General features: G+C 27.7%; 1 protein-coding gene across 2 annotated transcripts in view; it reads left to right on the top strand.

The window, feature by feature from the left end:
* LOC142327463 (trafficking protein particle complex subunit 13) overlaps window positions 1–18,888 on the top strand; it is a 59,887-nt gene that overhangs the window by 28,918 nt on the left and 12,081 nt on the right. The window lies entirely within an intron of this gene.

The following is an 18,888-nucleotide window of genomic DNA, read 5'->3' as shown; positions in this document are numbered from 1 at the left end:
TATTCAAATTTCAAGTCATTTGAGAATCCTACTAATTGTAAAATTATCTGATTTTTTTAAACACAAGAAATATCAAATCAGCTTATTCAGCAAATTAATGAAGTTTGTAGTGAAAAAGCTATATGAATGATTAGAAAGTGGGTGCAGCAGTTCAATGAGGGCTGCAGTTGTGCATGATAAGCAAAGCAGTGGGCGCCCTTCAATTGTGAACAATAGTTTGATCATGTAAATGGGTGATAAGATTAAAGAAAATGTATGGTTTACAATTTCTTTGTTATGTGTTGAGTTTCCTGAAATTTCACAAATAGTTTGAATGAAATCATTACAAAAAACGTAGGCTACCATAAACTTGCTCTCGTTGGTGCCAAAAATATTAATGGAGTTTTTCAAAACCAAGCGGTTAGACTCTGCTCTCTTTTCTTACCCGATATAAAAATGAAGGTGGCAATATTTTGAGGTAAATAGTGACTAGTGACAAGACTTGGATCTCTTACATCACCACAGAATCCAAACATTAGTCTATGGAATGGCCTTACACAAACGTTCCCAAAAAAAAGAAGCTCAACACCACCATTTCAACACAAAAAATCATGTGCACCATCTTCTGAGATAAGAAAGGATTTTGTTGGTTACTAAAAGATGACATTATAGATGGTTCACATTTCTGTGATTTTCTCAAAAAAACTGTGCCTTGCAATCCAAAAAAAGATGAGAGGCACACTTGGTTGTGGTGTTTTGTTGCTTTACAACTATGCTCATCCACATGATGCCAGTGAATTCAAATTCTGATTGAATAATACAGCTGCAAGCAGTTGAAGTACCTACCTTATAGTTATGATTTGGCACTGAGTTAGTATCATTTATTTCTCTATCTCAAGCCATCTTTTGCTGGTCAGCACTGTGACAGTGTTGCTGTCATTATTTTTGTGTAATATACTACACAACAGTGTTTATCTTCACTGATAGAGTTCTTTGAGGAAGGGATGAAAAAATTGATTACAAATTCAAATAATAGTGGAAATTATGCAGAAAAGTAGTTAAAGAAATGCCCTTTTATATAATATTAAAACTATTCTGTTAAAAGTTACGTGTATTTTTTAATAACAAAGTGGTACTTACTTTCCAGATAAGCCTTATAAGTAATTCTTTCTTTATTCAGAATCAAGTGTAGATTAATGTTTTTGCAATTGATATTACAAATAAAGTTAACCAGTGATTAATATAATATCAGGTTTATAATTAGAGGAAATACATTTCAATTAAATCCAGTATTAGTTGCCCATTATGTAATAAAGATTGTCAAACTTGAATTAATTTTTATTAAAACTGAAAGAATTACATTTTATTTAGAAGTCAGTAAGTTGTAAATATTTTCATCAGGATTATACTGATTTCTGTGCAGTTGAGAAGTAAGAACAATTAAGTTAAGTTGTTGGAACAATTAAGCTTCTAAAAAGTGAAAGACTTATCTTTATACATATTTCAATTATCAAAATATGTTTTGTTAAGTTTATAAGTTATTAAATGGCAAAAAATTAATTATATATTAAATGGTGTTATCAGTGAATTAGTTTTAACTCTACTATAAATGTTTTATTGACCTGTAAAATTGTATAATTTGATAAAAGATAAAAAATTCTATTTAATCCTATACTTAAACTAAATACAAATTATTATTTTATTTTTAGTTGTGGACCTGATGATAGTTAAGTTATAAGATTTTATGTAAGTTTGGTGATAATTCTATTGGACTAGACTTTATTAAAAGTATGTATTGCATTTACAACAATACATACTTTTAGTAAGAAAATTATAATTATATTAAGTTTTAACTAATTAGTCAGGAATATTAATTCCAACAATACTCAAAGTAATTTTTTTTTTTCAAATTTAGATATTCCCCTAGAAACCATCCTTAAAAGGGGTTATCTGGATTAAAACTGTACTCCCTAATCTCTGTATTATTTTTTGAATTGCTCTGATGTAAATTTTAATTTCAGTTTGTTTTTTATAGATGTGAAATTTTATCAAAACATATTCTTAAGTTTTCCTTTTAAAAGCACTCCAAAAGAGATGATGCCGGAGTAATGATTGATTTCATTATTCCTGTATAATTTTTGAACTAATCTAAATGGAAGGTATCATTTAACTACGATAGTAACTCCAACAATTCTGGAAAAAAATTTATGTTTTTTGCTTTAACTGCCCTTTAAAAGATAAAACAGAATAAATATGAATTTAATTCTGTAGAATAAAAACTAAAAATTTAGCATATAAGATTCTGTGAAAATGCATTTTGTACTTCCTGAAAATTGTATTCAAAAAGACAAAGCACAGGATAAATAAGATTCATATTTCGACTTCATATTACAGAAGAGATTTTATTTAATTTGACAGTGATGTACTACTGATTTTTAATATATATGCAAATTATATGGAAAAAACCTTGAGTAATTTATCTCTAATTCTGAATAATTTGAAAATTGAAGAGTAGCACTTTATTCCTAAAATGATGTTTAGGAAGAGTAAACAATAATTATTTGATTAACAATTCTTAGGGTGTTAAAAGAAGGACAATTCCAGAAAAAAATTGATTAAAAATTTAAGTGAGAAAACCCTCACTGATTCTTTCATTTCCTGAGTATAGGCAGCTGAAATTTTACATAATTGGTTTTTTTTTTTTTTTTTTTTTTTTTTTTAAGAAATGGAAACAAAGCATTTGATTAATAAAAGTTTAACATTTAGGGATAACAAGCACAGCCTTTAAAATTCAGTATTCCTATTTTAAGAATGGATACTTCAACTGTTATTTAATAACTTTTCAAGAATAACATACAGATGTAGGGAATCTGTCATGATCATTATTACATGCAATATATTATTCTGTAAATCTCCAAATTTATAAAGTAAATATTAAACTGAAGAATTTGCAAACTAAATAGAAATATCAACAAACAAAAAATTATTTTATCAATGATTCTCTCTGTTTAAATACAAATTTTAAGTTATCTTGTCCAGTTAACAAAATTATTACAACATGTCCATATGAAAGTAACTTAAAAATTTTCTCTTAAAAATGTGAAAACATATTATCTTAGCAAAACTATTTGAAGCTGAATGGGAAGCTGAAGCTTATAAAAGCGATATCTCATATTTGAACCCCTTATCCTACATTATATCATATACAGAATTTTCTGTCTCTGGTAGCTCAGGATGGAATAATAAACTGTAGTGTATCATCCTTAGGTATCAATAATTTTTTCTTTCTCACTGACTATTTGCTGGGTTTTGTTTTGAAATTTGAAGATAGTTCTGTTTTAAGTAATTTTTATGTTGAAATACATGTTATGATTATTGGTTATTAAAGCTATTGGTTATTAAGTAGATGTATTGGATATTTTCTCTTGGAATTCTAAATTTAAAAAGGAAAAAACCTTAAATATACCATTATTGCAATTATTTATGGTAATTATATTTTATACCATGTTAAATCTGTTCATGTTTTATTAATTTAAATTTTAGACATTCTTTTTTATGACACGATATTTTATAAAGGGGATATTTATAAAGTTACTATAAAACTTTATTATTGTTTTGAAAACAATATTATTAGATATATGTAAAATCACAAATTCATTTTATAGTATGAGGTGTGATAAAAAAATACATGGAATTTTAGTTTTTCTCAAAAAATCTTTATTTATTTATCAGTATAGTTTTTCCCACCTTCAGAGTAATTCTTTTCAGATATAATACATTTGTCCCAATCTTTGAAGTACCTGTGGAATGCAATTTCCAGTGTGGTGTTTCACTCCTTCAGCGATTCTGCCTTTATCTCTTTATCTCTTGAAGAGATAAAAATGTCTTTCATGGCAAAAATGTCTTTCATGGTTCTTTTCATCTTGGGGAATAGGAATAAATCACAGAGGGCCATGTTTGGCAATTATGGAGGCTCTGGCATCATAACAGTGGTGTTTTTGGCCAAAAATTCACAAACAAGCAGTGAAGTGTGAGCAGATCCATTATTGTGGTGCAATTCCTATGAATTGTTTCACCACAAATCTGAAAGTTTTCTTCGAATTGCTTTATGCAAACTTCCAGTTAGTAATCCTTATTGACTCTATGATAGTGATTTGGCGATTGTCCGTAATCCTTTTCATTACATTTTCGACATTGTTGTCAGTTGTTGATGTGCTGGAACATAAACGGCTCTCTTGGAAGTGTTGTAGTAAATGTTGCTTTATTTATAGAAGAATCACCAAAAGCAACATTCAACATTTCCTATGCAGTGCTGCACTTTATTCCATTCGTAAAGCAAAATTTAATGGAAATTCTTTGTTCCATCTTTTCCTCTTTTTAAAAATCTGACTGACAGCCAACAATAAACTAAGAATCCAATATGGCTACCAATGTAAACATATGTTAGGGATAAGTTTACTAATGTAGTAAAATAAAAAAAAAAGTGACGGACTTTAAACAGCATGGAAAATTTAAAAATTCCACATTTTTTATCAAACCTCATATTTAGTTTAAATTCAGTAGTTTTTCTTTATTTCTTTTTGCTATAATTTCTACTGATTTAAATTACTCTTGATATTCTTTGGTTTTCATTATTTTATTCATGTGATATTCTGAAAATTAACTGTATTATTTGTTTTTCCTTTATATATATATATTTAATTTTTTTTTCATCATTAGTTATATTTTTTTAGTTTACTTAAGCATTATTCATTTGATCCAATTAGTATTAATGCATGTTAAGTTTAGTTTTTTCTTCTTTTATTCTGTCATTGTTTTATTTCTGTTTTTTATTTTCATTACTTGCTTTCTTTTTTTGCTTAACATTGATGACTACTCAGTTCTTGTTTTCATAAAATTATCTTTTGTTATATTGTTGCTTTCAAGGTCACTGCTTTTTTGAATATATTTCTTTCAGCAAATTAAATTTTACTTTTTTTTAATTTTGTAGTATTTATTTCATATTGTGCCTTTAACTTAATTGTATATTACAAATATGTTTTTAAAGAAAATTTAATTACAGCATTATTTTAATTTAAAATTTCCATGTTTATTAGTTAAGTTTTTGTTAATAAATTTTCTCATATATGTACAACATACCTCGCAAAATCTACAGAATTAACAGAATATAGGTATTTAATGCTTGTGTTTGAGGGTATTTAAATATGAAATTGATGGATAACATTACCCAAAATAAAACAAAATAAATAAATTAAATTAAATTTTTATGAGTGATTGTTATTTAATTAATATATTAAATAATCTTTAAAGAAATAATTAATTAATTAATGTAATATTAATATGTTATTTAAAAAAAAAATAAAAGTTAATTAATCCTTTTTTATTTAAAAATTCGATTTTTTACATTTTAATAGACAAATTTTTAATAATATAATAATACAGTATTATGCTTTTTAAAAATGAACTCTGTTATAAAAGTTGAATAAATTTTCCTACAAAATTTCTGAATTAGAAATTGCTAATTACTGAATGAAATACTCATTTAAAGGTTCTTTTATACTTGTGAATGCATGCTTGAATATTTACGTATGCTTGTGACCATGTATACCTAAACAGTTTCTTTGTTGGTATTTTATACCTGAAAAATAAATAAATTCATTTTTACTAGTCCCAAAAAAAAAAAAAATACTCTGGCCTTGGGCAAAATAACATAATTGTACATCCTTTTTAAGATTTAGAAGTTGTAAAAAAGGTAATTTGGTACTAGTTGTAGAATGTAAAGGGATACTGAAACTACAAAGGATAGGATGTTTTCTGTTTTCATTACCAATTTTTACTTCCTTGTATGGATGTATTGTGATCACAAAAAAGTTTGGTTTTCAGATTTCAACAAAAATATTGACCATCCCTGAATCCATTTTGACTAGTTTTGACATGACATCTGTACGTATGTACAGATGTCATGTCTTGACAAAAATATATATGTCTTGACAAAAAAGTGATTAGCTGCAGGATGTTTAAATTTTGGATTTAGGACTGTTATAACATATAGTTGTGCACCTCCCCTTTTGATTGCAATCGACTGGTCCAAAAAAGCCCAAAATTCAAAAAATTTAGATTTTGGACTTTTTCTTAACTGTGGTAATAAACCCTCACTGAGAGCTTTTCAATGATATATCATAAGTGGTACTTATTTTCATTGGTTCCTGAGTTATAGCCAAATAAAATTATAATTAATGAAATATTTGGATCTTAAATGGAACATCGGTTCAAATCTGACTTCACATCTTTTTTTTAAATTTAAATATATTGATTTATTAATAATTATTAACCTCCGACTGTAAAAAAATGTTTACGATAAATAATAATTCAATAATAACAATAAAAAAATATATGTATGATAAAATATTAGAAGTTTTTAATGAAATAACATTTTATGTACTTTCATTTTTTTAAAATGTGTATATGTAATTTAATACGTGTACAAGGAAGTCTTGTGTATCCACATCAGATTTTTTATGATAAGGTATCCAGAGGGTATTAATGTTGGATGCTTTGTTTATATTGATAATTAGCCTAAAAATAAATGGCAGTTTGTATTGAATACAACTTAAGGATTACTTGTGTTTAAAAGTACAATTCCAAACATTTTCATAAGATCCATCCTTGGCAACCTAATTTTTTCCATAAGAATTTATTTTTTAAATTGGCTGTTTTAAAATGTCATGAAAAATTTATTAATTCACAATTTTGAGAATTTGTTTTTTCATATAAGATTTTTCTTTAATTTTCATTAATTATTTTCTTTATGAAATCATTTCCTTTAATAAGACCTTGTTTTTGGTAAAGTGATTTCTGTTTTTAACGTTCTTCTCTGCCTATCAAATTAGGATACTATTATACTGAAAATGAATTAAACTGAATCCAGATGTGTTATATAAAACATGCATTCTAATTAGAATAGTATAATTTTTATTTAGAAACTGCATCTTAGTCAGTTTAGGTTTTTTGTGGTTTGTAAGAGAAACTTCAGGCTTAAAATGCATATTTTCTCCCTTAATCCCTCTAAGACACACATTCTCTCTCACTCTCTCTCTCTCTCTCACTCTCTCTCTCTCTCTCACTCTCTCTCTCTCTCTCTCTCTCTCTCTCTCTCTCTCTCTCTCTCTCTCTCTCTCTCTCTCTCTTATATATATATATTTATTAAGAACTAATGATGAGAGTCCATAATTTGGCCAATCATATCCTTTGTGTCTCTTTCCATCCTAAACTCATACTTAAAGAGTTTAGTTCAAAATATTTTTAAGAATATTTGTTGAATGTGAAATAAAATAATTGTTTAATGATCTTTATACTTCACTGCACCATCCTTTATGGAGATTGAAATTATGATTGTTTTAAGAAAATCCTCTCCCCAGTCCTACTATTGTAGATCAAATACACCATTTCAATACCTCTTGCAATCCTTTTTCAATGATTTTAATCACTTCTATCAGCACCTCATCTATCGCCACAGCTTTAGCATTCTTCATACCTTCTATTGGTTGTATTGCTTTTGATGATTTTGGATTGTTTCTCATACTTAATCATATTCCATTTCATTTTGGTACTCTGTTAAGAAATCATTTGGCTTTGTGTTGGATTGGTATAGCCCCCCCCCCAACATGTATTCCTTCCACCTTTTAAATAACAGACCTTTTAAGTATCTCTACAGGCATTTTTTTTAGTGCCTGTACTCTTCCTTCATTTATTTATATGATTTTTTTACTTTTTTAAATAATTTTCCAATTTTTGTTTCTAAATTTTCTGAGGATTCATTTAGAAGCCATTTCTTCTTTGTTTTTTGTGTCTCTTGATTTCTTCATTCATTACTTAATTTTACGTAGAGCTTCTTACCATCTTCATTCTTCCTATTTTCGTATCCTGATGACTTCTTTATTCTTGTTCCCTTAATGAATCCAATTGTTTGTTCTGCTGCTGTTTCTATGGTATATCTCATACCCACCCACAATTTATTTGTACTCTTGTCTTTTGTATTTCTTCCTTCATAACTTAAGCCATTTCTCTGCTGTTATCTCTTTTTTAATTATTTTTTTGCAGATTCCATCTATATATTATTTTTGTTCCTTTATATCTCTTCAGTACCACTTTTATTTTTGCTTCTAGAAATGTTTGATCCCTACTTGTGTCGGCTCGTAACAGTCTGTGTGACTTTTTAATTGCATATCTGAATATTTATTTTGAAATTGTGTTTTTGACATCTGATTTCATCTCTTAGTGATTTCTGTTTCTAGTCTTCTTTTATGGTTATTAAACAGAGCATTCATTATGCACATTTTATTTTTCTTATAAAACAAAAGCCAAAACACTTCTTTACTACATGTAACCCAGCCTCACTAGTTTTTCAATATTTGGTCTTTTCTTACTTCTCTACCATAACATTCCAATCCTTCATTGTTTTACAACAATCATCTTTTTTCATAATCTTCTCTCTTTGTTCATACATAACTTCATATTGCATCTTCCTATACTGACTTAATAATATGGATATTTTTATTTGTTATTGTCTCCAATAATTTCTTATTTAGTTATACATTATAACATTTTTTACATAATATTTTTTTTTAAAACCATGTACAGTGAAATTATTATTCTGTGTTTATTCTTGTATAAAGGTTTGTTAATATCTATGGATGGTAAATTGTGAATATAATATAAACTTTGTTGTAATAGCTGCCTTTCCATTTGTTTTGTTATTACACAAATACACATCTAATGGAACTGAATAAATTTATTTATAAGTTGAATGAAAGATTATTCATGCACTGTTTTATACCAGTTTTGTGTTTACATTTTTGGAGTGGTTAAGAAACCTAGCTCTACTTAACAAGCATTTCAGTTAATAGATTTATTTGTTATGCAGCTGTCAGACAGGAAACAGAATATCTGAATCAGTACACAGACAACCCTCCTGGATCAAAAAAAGGGTACTTTATAGATATCCTTAATATAGGGCATAGTCAGATGATAGCTCTGCTCACCTTGCCCTTACCATGGTCGAACATATAGCCACAGAAGCAAAATTAGGAGGAAAGGATAGGAATTTCTGATGTTACTTTATATATTATATGAGATTGAAAAATGAAAATAAAAAAATAAAGTAAAAATTAAACAAAAATCCCTAAAAAACTGTAAACAATAAAGTGTATGATACAATAGAGATTGTTTTTTCTGTAGAAATTTAACAACTGTCTTCTGAGTACAAGTTCAGGTTTTTAAAGGAGAAACTCACCTATTCCCAGAATTATAAACAGTTCAGCCTCCACTGAAATTCTAGCTTATTAATTCAATATTAATTGTAATATTTGTTCAATAGTTAATGAACTCAACATATAATTAGAAACATTGTTTCTTTCTGAATAATGCAGTTGTTACTTATTACCAATTTTCATACCAATAGCACAGACTCAGTAACTACTGTCCTCATATCCTGAGTGCATAAAATGGTGATTAACTTTATTTTCTGTTACCACTAATTTTGAATTTATAAATGGAGTTTACTGTATAATATGTTGTGAAACTTTACAATTATGACTTTTTTTTCAGTATATTGATATTTTACTTGATATAGGTTCAGAATTCTTTTAAATACATTCTTATGACTTTCATATTTCCTTTGTTTCAGCTGAACATACAGTTTCATTTCTCCTTTGCCTTTCTGATCCTCCTCATTTGTACCCTTCATAAGTTCTCCTTACACATCAGTTTTTTGTTAAATCACTTTTCTGATATTTAAGCTAATTGTCTTGTCAGCTTTCAATGCAGTAGTGGTATTCTATCACATCATCAAACCTACTTTGTTCTCTAATCCTGTATCCCGAATGCTGATTCATCATCAAGCAATGGCAGTAATACAAACTGATTGTTTTACTCTTTCCTTCCTTTTTAAATTCATCTTTCTTCCTAATTCATTCTTTTACCTTCTTAAAGTTAAATTCACTAAGTAAAACAAATGCTACCAATGTTTGTAGGAACTGCATGTGCATTGTCAAATATAACTATACTCTTGTTTGAATATAGCATTATTCTTTTTTGACCAAATGTGTAAAGTACAAAGTACTTGAAATACTTACCATATGTTTATGTCTAGGCTATAATATTTTACTGTCTGTCTGTGTAAAAATTTCTGACTGCTTTGATACTTAAGCTAAGCTGATTTATACAAATTTATTTCTATTATTAAATGATGTGTTGTTGTTTTAAACAGTTATAATCACTTCATAAATAACTCTTGAATGAATTAACATTTAAGATATTTTTAAATTCTGTTGAATTGAAGATTATGTAATAAATTATGGTAATAAATTTGTAAATGTGAGTTTATATCTTACTATTAGTTTAATTACTAGTCAATTACTTATTTTAAAATTTCATTATAATAGCTGAAAAACTATTGAAAAATATTTAATTTGTTAATGAAAATGATACAGTAAAGTATTTTATTTAAAGTTTATTAAATTTTAATTTTTTTTATAAAATTTTTTACATATTATTCACAAATCCTGCTACCTTATGAAAAATGTTAAGGTAACTTAAAAAATTTCTCTTTTTTAAAATTTAGTTTGTTTTATGTTCTTTATGCACATTAAACTGCATGTGCTGATGATGCTCCTGCATGTCCACTGCGTTCAGGAATGCATTGTAAGTTTTAATATTTTTTCAATTGTCACTAAATGTTTATTTACATTATTTCTTTTTATTTACATTTTTTTCTTCACTTGTTATTCTTTCTTCAGTATCAATTAATTAATATATTTACTTATTTTTTTATTAATTTATGTGCATGTTATGTTTTTATTTAGCTGTTTAATGTATATTTTTATTTTATTTTATTGTTTGTTTATTTATTTATTGGTGGTTTCTTTTTTGTTTGGTTTTATTTCTGTTAACTAAAATCTTAAATTTTTTTAAAAATTTATATATAATATATGCTTTGTGTATCATAAATGCTAATATTCATAATTGATAGTGTACATATTTTCACTGTTAATCCTTTGGTGACTGGATGGTTTTCCTTTGTCTATAAAGAGTAGTATATATGCTACATTGGTTGGCATTCTAAAAAAGACCAGGTTAATGTGACAAATTTTATAAACATTGAAGAAAAATGGAAAAATAAAGATATTTCTAAAAAATTGACTGTTAATAGATTTTTCCTTCCTTGTTTGAAGTAAAGTCAATTTTGACTAGTTTTGGCGTGATGTCTGTATGTACGTACGTATGTATGTTGCATAACTCAAAATCTATTAGCTGTAGGATGTTGAAATTTTGGATTTAGGACTGTTGTAACATGTAGTTGTGCACCTCCCCTTTTGATTGCAATTGACTGAACCTAAACTATCCAAAAAGCCCAAAATCCAAATTTTTTTGGATTTTGGACTTTTTATTAACTGCAATAATAAGCTCTCATTAAGAGTTTTTCAATAATATATCGTAAGTTGTACTTATTTTCATGGTTCCAGAGTTATAGCCAAAAATATTTTAATGAATTATTTGGATCTTAGGGGAAGGCACATTGGTCTAATCAGACTTCATCTCCTTTTTTAAATTTTTTTTAATACATTGATTTATTAATAATTATTAACCTCACATTGTAAAAAAAACTTTTACAATGAATAATAATTCAATTAAAAAAAAATATATATTAAAAAATATCAGAAATTTTCAATGAAACAAAATTTTATGTACTTTTCATTAAAAAAAAGAAATTGTAAATGTAATTTAATAGGTGTACAAGGAAGTCATGTGTTGTCCACATCAGATTTTTTTTTTGCTATAAATATACCTACTACTTTTTGATTTTAAAATAACGTCATAAAATATAACATTGAAGTAATGTAATCATTACTAAAGCAGATAAACAAAGCCTTAAAAAAATATCAGTAATACTAGAAGGTATGTATACTTTTTTGAAGTCGGTGCCGAATTTGAAGTGAATTATATTACAGTGGGTATTTATGTTAATGAACATAGGATAAACCTATGTAAATGTTACTTTAATCAATTAGTTGAGTTAATAAAGAGTTTGTATTGTAATGGTTTATTGTATAACATACAGTTAGCTGAAGAATTTTGGGTTAAGTTAAGGTATAGTATGAGAGTCGGCTGATAAATTTTGCACGTATGTGCATAGCATGAGATTGAAAAGAGATATTGGAGTGAAATAAAAAAATGAATAAAAGTACAATACCTTAGCTGCAAAATGCAGTATTTATTTTTCAATATAATCCCCGTTTACACTGATACGCTTCTCCCAACATGTGACAAGTTTTTGCATTCTGTCACTGAAAAATTCTGGTGGTCTTTCTCAGATCCAAGTGGCCACAGCTTCCTTCACCTTATCATCGGTAGTGTAATGATTACCTTTGAGATCCCTCTTGAGATGAGGGCAGAATTGGAAGTCGCACAGAGCCAAATCTGGCAAGTATGGTGGATGTGGAATAGGCTCAAACTTCAGCTTGCAGAGAGCCATCAGAGAGTTTGTGCAGTACCCATCATGCACAGATTTTATGGTAGTCCAATTGTTTGATAATATGGCTTACTTGTTCTTTAGATATGCCTAACTGAATAGCGATGTGTTGCTGGGTGATTCGTTGGTCACTTAGAAGCAAATCATCCACCTCCTTTTGATGTTTCTCATCAGTCACAGAAACTGGTCATTTGCTGCGAGGTGTGTCCTCAATTGTCACTTTACCAGCTTCACATTCACAAAATTTCAACACCTACCTATTCACAGTACTCCTGTCAACAGTTTCACTACCATAAACCGCTTTTAAATTATGAAAAATATTCATAGGATTCACATTATCTGCTGTTAAAAATTCAATCACTGCACAATGTTTCAACTGTGTTGACATAATACTTGACATTTTAACTGCTACTTAAAACAAAGCGGTAAATGGATTTCAACGCATTATTGCAGGTTTGTAGAGGAGGATTTTAGCTATCATGTGCTGCCACACCCAACTCATACTAGCATACTAGTATGCAAAATTTATTAGCCGAGTCTCATATATTGATTTCTGATGTTACTTTTTGTCAAAGTTTTCAACTTTGACAAAAAATTTATTATAAAAGATTGGAAAATGAATTTAAAAAATTAAAGAAAAATCCTTAAAAAACTATGAACAATAAAAACATATTTCTAATCATCCTAAACATAAATTTTGTAAAACACAAAACAAATTCATTCAAAACAATGAAGGCTAATGAGCTGAATAATCCAGCAGATGAATAGCAGATCACAAATTACAACATGGCTTCCTAGTACAATAAAAATGGGAAATTACTTTTACATTAATTAAATGTTTAATATATTTTGTTACAAAAGGTCATATACCAATGAAAGTGTTTCCATTGTCTGGTCTTTTTCACATGTTTTACAGTTGACATACTGCTGCATATTTATGAATATTTTAAGATCACTGATTTATCATCTATGATCTCCAAAGGGTTACGTAAAATTGGTGTTTGTTTACTACATTTAACTGAAATTCAATATTATTTTTTTTTTTTCTTAAGAATAAATATTTAATATTAAACTACTTGTATTAATTATTTGTCAATTCCAACTATTGTAGAAAATTGCACCATGATTATTTTCATGGTAATATATCTCATGTTATATTCCATGTATAATTATCTCATAAGATTGCATACCTAATAATAATAATAATAAAAAAGAATAATTCTTGGTTTCGTGTAAATTGCCAATATTTGATCATAGTAATTTTGTTTGTTTTACTATTTGTATTGAATCTATTAATGTCAGATTATTGTTTATTGATGTAGAAGGTATCTCAAAAAAGTAAAAGGACATTTTTTTTACAAAAAGATAAATAAATAAAAAGATATTAACATCAGTCTGAAAAAAATTAAGACCTAAAAAGAGAAGCAGTATTTTTGAATGTTTTTTTATGTTTTTTTTATGATTTGAATTGCACTTGAGAATTATCTTTTAATCATTCCTCTAATGTTATTTTACGGGTCCTTTGGTGCAGAGGTGGATTTACATTATTTGTGTTGCTAAATCCAAAATTATAGCAGCTGTGTAAGCCCAGAGTTTTGGAATATATATTTTTTTAATTTCTGTTGCTTGATTACCTTGGTCACTTCTATAAATAATTTTTTATAAATTTCAGTCAGTCTTGTTAGGTCATAATGTTTATTTAAATTTCTTGATTATGTTGCATATAATTATTTAAAGGAATTCAGGTTAATTAATAATCACTGGAAATAAAAAAATTCTTGTTTTCAGTCTAGTAAAAGTGGATTTCATATTAAAAAACAAATTTCATAATACTTGACAGATGCATATAATAGAAATGCCAAGAAACGCTTGTGTACATGCTTCTATGCATCTCTTGCCGGAGGCTATGAAAGATAAAACAGGAAGTTGAAAAAGTCTTTAAGTTAAAAGAAATTATCTTTTTACGTCTTTTGATTTTCTATTAAAAAAAGTGAGAAAAAATATTGGAAAAATTTATTTTTTCTTACCAATAAGTTCTTTCCTCAAAGTGTAATGTAAGAACTAACAATAGAAGTACAAAATATTTTACGGCGCAAAATATTCCACTTCAAACAAAAATTTTGCTATGAAATTGTGGCACGCTGGGCCACGGCTTACTAGGCTTATCAAAACAATACCCTATCTTGATAACTATACTTAACATTTCATTCTAAAAACAGGTTAATAACCTGGGTATTTATCTCCTTTTTTGAATTATATTATCTTACCTATACATTTCTTTGTTTTTTACATTTTCATCAGACCTCATAATTTCAAACATTACCAACTCCTAGTTTTTAGCGGGTTTTCTATAACGTCACTTTATAATGATCATATGGTGCTTTTTATCAAGTGCTAAGCTCTGTATAAATATTTTAAGCGATTTCCTTCTAATTTTCAGGATCATGTTTAGTAATATACTTTGTACATTGGTAGACTGGTTTTATAACCCCCACATCTTATTTTAATTGTTTAAAAAATGATATAATTTAGAATTTAATTATATGTAAATCTGTTTTTACGTAAAATATTTATACTGTGTAATAAAGCTTTGAGTATTTTTTTATGTCAATTGTTTTAGATTTATGTTGCTTCTGTAATCTGCTATATAATAATCTTGAAGTAGAGTGAGATATTCTTTCAATTTTTTGGAGTTTGAATAGTTTTTAAAAATGGTTATTTCTTCCCTTGAGACAAATTGTAAAATGGTAAAAACACTTGTAATATTTATTAAGAGGGTGAAAAATAAGAAAAATTGCTGCTCTAGGTTAGGAATATATTGAGAGTTCTATTTACTTTGGCTTATTATAACACTGATATTATATGTGTTGAATAAAAATGTACTGCTGAATTATTAATGCATAATGAGTGCATAATGCTATTATGCACTCTTGTTAGTGTACTTATACATTTGTTTGCTATGCCATCTGAAACAACATAATACCTTTTCTGGAGTCTGTTGTTCAGTAATAATAATAATAATAATAATAATAATAAAAAAGTCTGTTAAATATTTATATTTAACCACCTAGCAGATAGTTGAAGGCAATGTGAATTGAAACACAAATTACTCCGGAAAACTGGACTGAGATTAAAAGTAAAAAACAAATTAATGTATCCTTTTCTGTTGAATAAAAGTTCAATGTATACATTAGGGAAAATGGGAATTGTATGCAATAGGAAAATAATTAGAAATAAAAGTATTTTTTAAGGCTATATGTTTTTGAAGTTTATATTAGAAAGCAGTTGCATTCAAAATATTTTACTTTCCTGTCTAGCGCTGTAGCAGAACTAAACTCTAAGAGTTTAGTTCTAGTGCAGAGTTCTGCTCTAAGAGTTTAGTTCTAAGAGTAGAGTTCTGTAGCAGAACTCTAAAAGGGAAAGTATTGTAATCGGTCCAATTTTAGGGCATATGCAGTTTTCACTGGTTCTTTATGTTTTGACACCTAAGAATCCAGAAACACAAAAACCAAATGGAAATGTTTGCATGTATGCGTGTGTGTTTGGTGTTTCACATCTTATATCTCCAGAACTACTTGACCGAATTTGACCAAACTTAGTGAGATAACTTCTGTACTTGCATTGATTCCATTAAATTCTCAACTTAAAAGGTCAAGGGGGTGAGGCTGTAGAGCAAGGTCACCCTCAGTATCATGAGATTTCACCTAATTAAGGTCTTTTTTTTCTTAGGAACATTTGTTAATTAAAAAATAATATTTTCCAAAAAAAGTTTTTGCAAAATTGTACCCCACTTCTAAAAATACTCTAAATAAACTAGTGGCTAAGTGGGTATAGTGCATCATTAGTTTCCCCTCTCACCACAAGGAGTGCTAGTGTAGCACTGATGTATAACTGCTTTAGTTGTCTGCTGTGTAGTGATGTCATAGGTGAGCAGTAAAATTAAATGAATGATATTTAAAGTGTAAAAACGTATTTAAAGTGGCAGCTAGTACTGTCACACCCACACAAATGAAATACAGTATGCGTGTGTGTTTTAGTTAGAATCATTGAATTAAATAAATTAAAAAATATTATATTTAAATATAATGATAAATATTTTAAATTGTGTGTGTAAGCCATGCATCAGAAAAAAGCTGCATAATGGGAAAGTCCTACAATTGTGTTGTCAGCTTTTTTAACTTAGTGAATATCTTCTGTCTTTTTAAATACTTCTTGATGAATTATTAGTTTATTCTTATGGAATTGTCACACAACAGTTCCAATAATACTATAATTGAACACACATCACGCTCACCACTAATGAAGTTCTTAAATGTTGTGATTTATCATAACCTCTCTTGGAACATCCAATTGCTAAAACATAAGCTCAAATATCTTTGCTTTAAAATTTATATATAGACTAGGTTATGTTTGTCAATATTAAGGTAACTGTGATAGCGTGGAATCGGTTTTTGTGCCTATGTTGCACAGTCTGTTTGACATCATCATCATCAATATAACACAAATCTGCAAAGGAACTGGTTCTAAAGAAGGAACAAAGGCTATATGGTGATACTTTTTTAGGCTTTAGGGCATGATCCATTTATTTCTACTTAAATAATGTGATTCAAGGAGCAATGTGTGCCCAACCATTGTGTGTGAAGTAACATAACACTGCAGCTGAGGGTACCTTGCCTTTTGTTTTAGATTCCATGACACAATTTCTTTAAGGAATCACATTAGAATGCAATATTTATTATTATTATGTACATTGGCTAAAAATCAGCAAACCAATAAAAACATCCCAAAAACAGTGTACATCATATAACTAGTTGAAATTATTTGCTTGAATTTCTTCTTAATCAGAAATATGGTGTGGCTTCATTTCATGGACTGATGTATTGATTGCAGTATAGAGTTAAGTTACATATCTTATCAGTGGTAACATTCTGGCTTAAAAGATCATCACTTTCATCTCTGTATTGTGTTAGGTAAGTCAAAGCATCGCCAAGTTGCTTGTTTTTGTACTCATCTGAGCATTTTTGTATCCAGCAAGATCTTAATTTACAATATTTTAAACACTCTGTCTTCAATTTCAAACAAAATATTTGTTTAAGTTTGTGGAAAGTCACAAAAAAGTGATGAAATCATAAACATCAGAATTTTTTTTGTTTATAAGCTGCAGTAAATTTATATGGCTGCCTATTCTAAACCTCAGCATCCATGTTTTCTTATTCATTTTTGAACTACATAACCCATTTTTTTATCATTAAATCGCATATTACATTTTCATTTTAATGAGCTAATCAGCTAATGAATCTCTGCTAGCTTCATTCTTGTCTTTAAAAAAACAAACCTTTTTATAAGCAATGGGTTCTTTAGTCGTGTTAAACATTTAAAATTTACAAAATTATTGACAAGAACTTGGCTGTAGTAAATTAGCAACAAGCTAGATTGAAGGAACTCAACACACAGGCAACTGAAATGCTCTAATTGCAATATACTGGTATGGTATTTACTTTCTGATTTCCTTTGTAGTACATTTGAATAAAAAAGAAAAAATTATACCGAAAGCTAAAAGAGTTTTAATTAAAAATATTTTAGTAGCACTGAATTATCTTCTGGCCCCCAATAATAAATAGTTTAAGAAATTGTAATCGTATTATTATGGTGTATTTAAATAAAAATTTCTGCCTCATGTTTACTATATGACAATAAAGCTGCTTTTTGTTAAGTTTTTTTTTGTAAATTTTCATTGTTTATTCTACTGTTGGTCCTTTGTCATTTCATTTTATTTCCCATACCTCACTGCCCTTCATCTTCTTCAAATCCTACCATTACTGTAAATTATACCTCATTCTGTTTTATATGTTACATTTTCAGTATTTATTATTGAATTATTTCTTCTCTGAATTCTATCAAGTAGTCTTTTCTTTTTATTCACTCTTATAGAAACTGCTTTTCTGTAACTATACCTGCCCCTAGCACTACATCTGTTAACACAGCACTTTACTAAAGGTTCCAGGTTCCTTACATGTTCTCTTTACATGATTATATGTATGGAACAATTATAATATCCATGGATTTGTTAAGAATGCATTTATGAGATGCTAATATAAATGTCTGTCTAAATGAAATTATAATTGTTACAAAGATATCCAAATAAACTATGTAATAGTAATAAATAAATTTTACTTAGAAAATATTGAAAAGTATCAAACTATGAATTTTCCTTACCAATTCTGATTTTTTTCTTTTTAATTTTATATTTATTTTTCAATTTTCATTAAATAAATTACAGTACGTTAATAATCTTAACCCAGATGATGGGATTTTGATGGATTAAAATTAATTGTTCTGTATTCATTTTTTATGTATTTTTTTATTGTTACAATCTTTAC

This window comes from Lycorma delicatula, chromosome 7, assembly GCF_047948215.1.
Source record: "Lycorma delicatula isolate Av1 chromosome 7, ASM4794821v1, whole genome shotgun sequence".
Taxonomy (NCBI): domain Eukaryota; kingdom Metazoa; phylum Arthropoda; class Insecta; order Hemiptera; family Fulgoridae; genus Lycorma; species Lycorma delicatula.
Note: the sequence above shows the minus strand (reverse complement) of the source record. Positions and strands in the feature narration are given on the sequence as shown.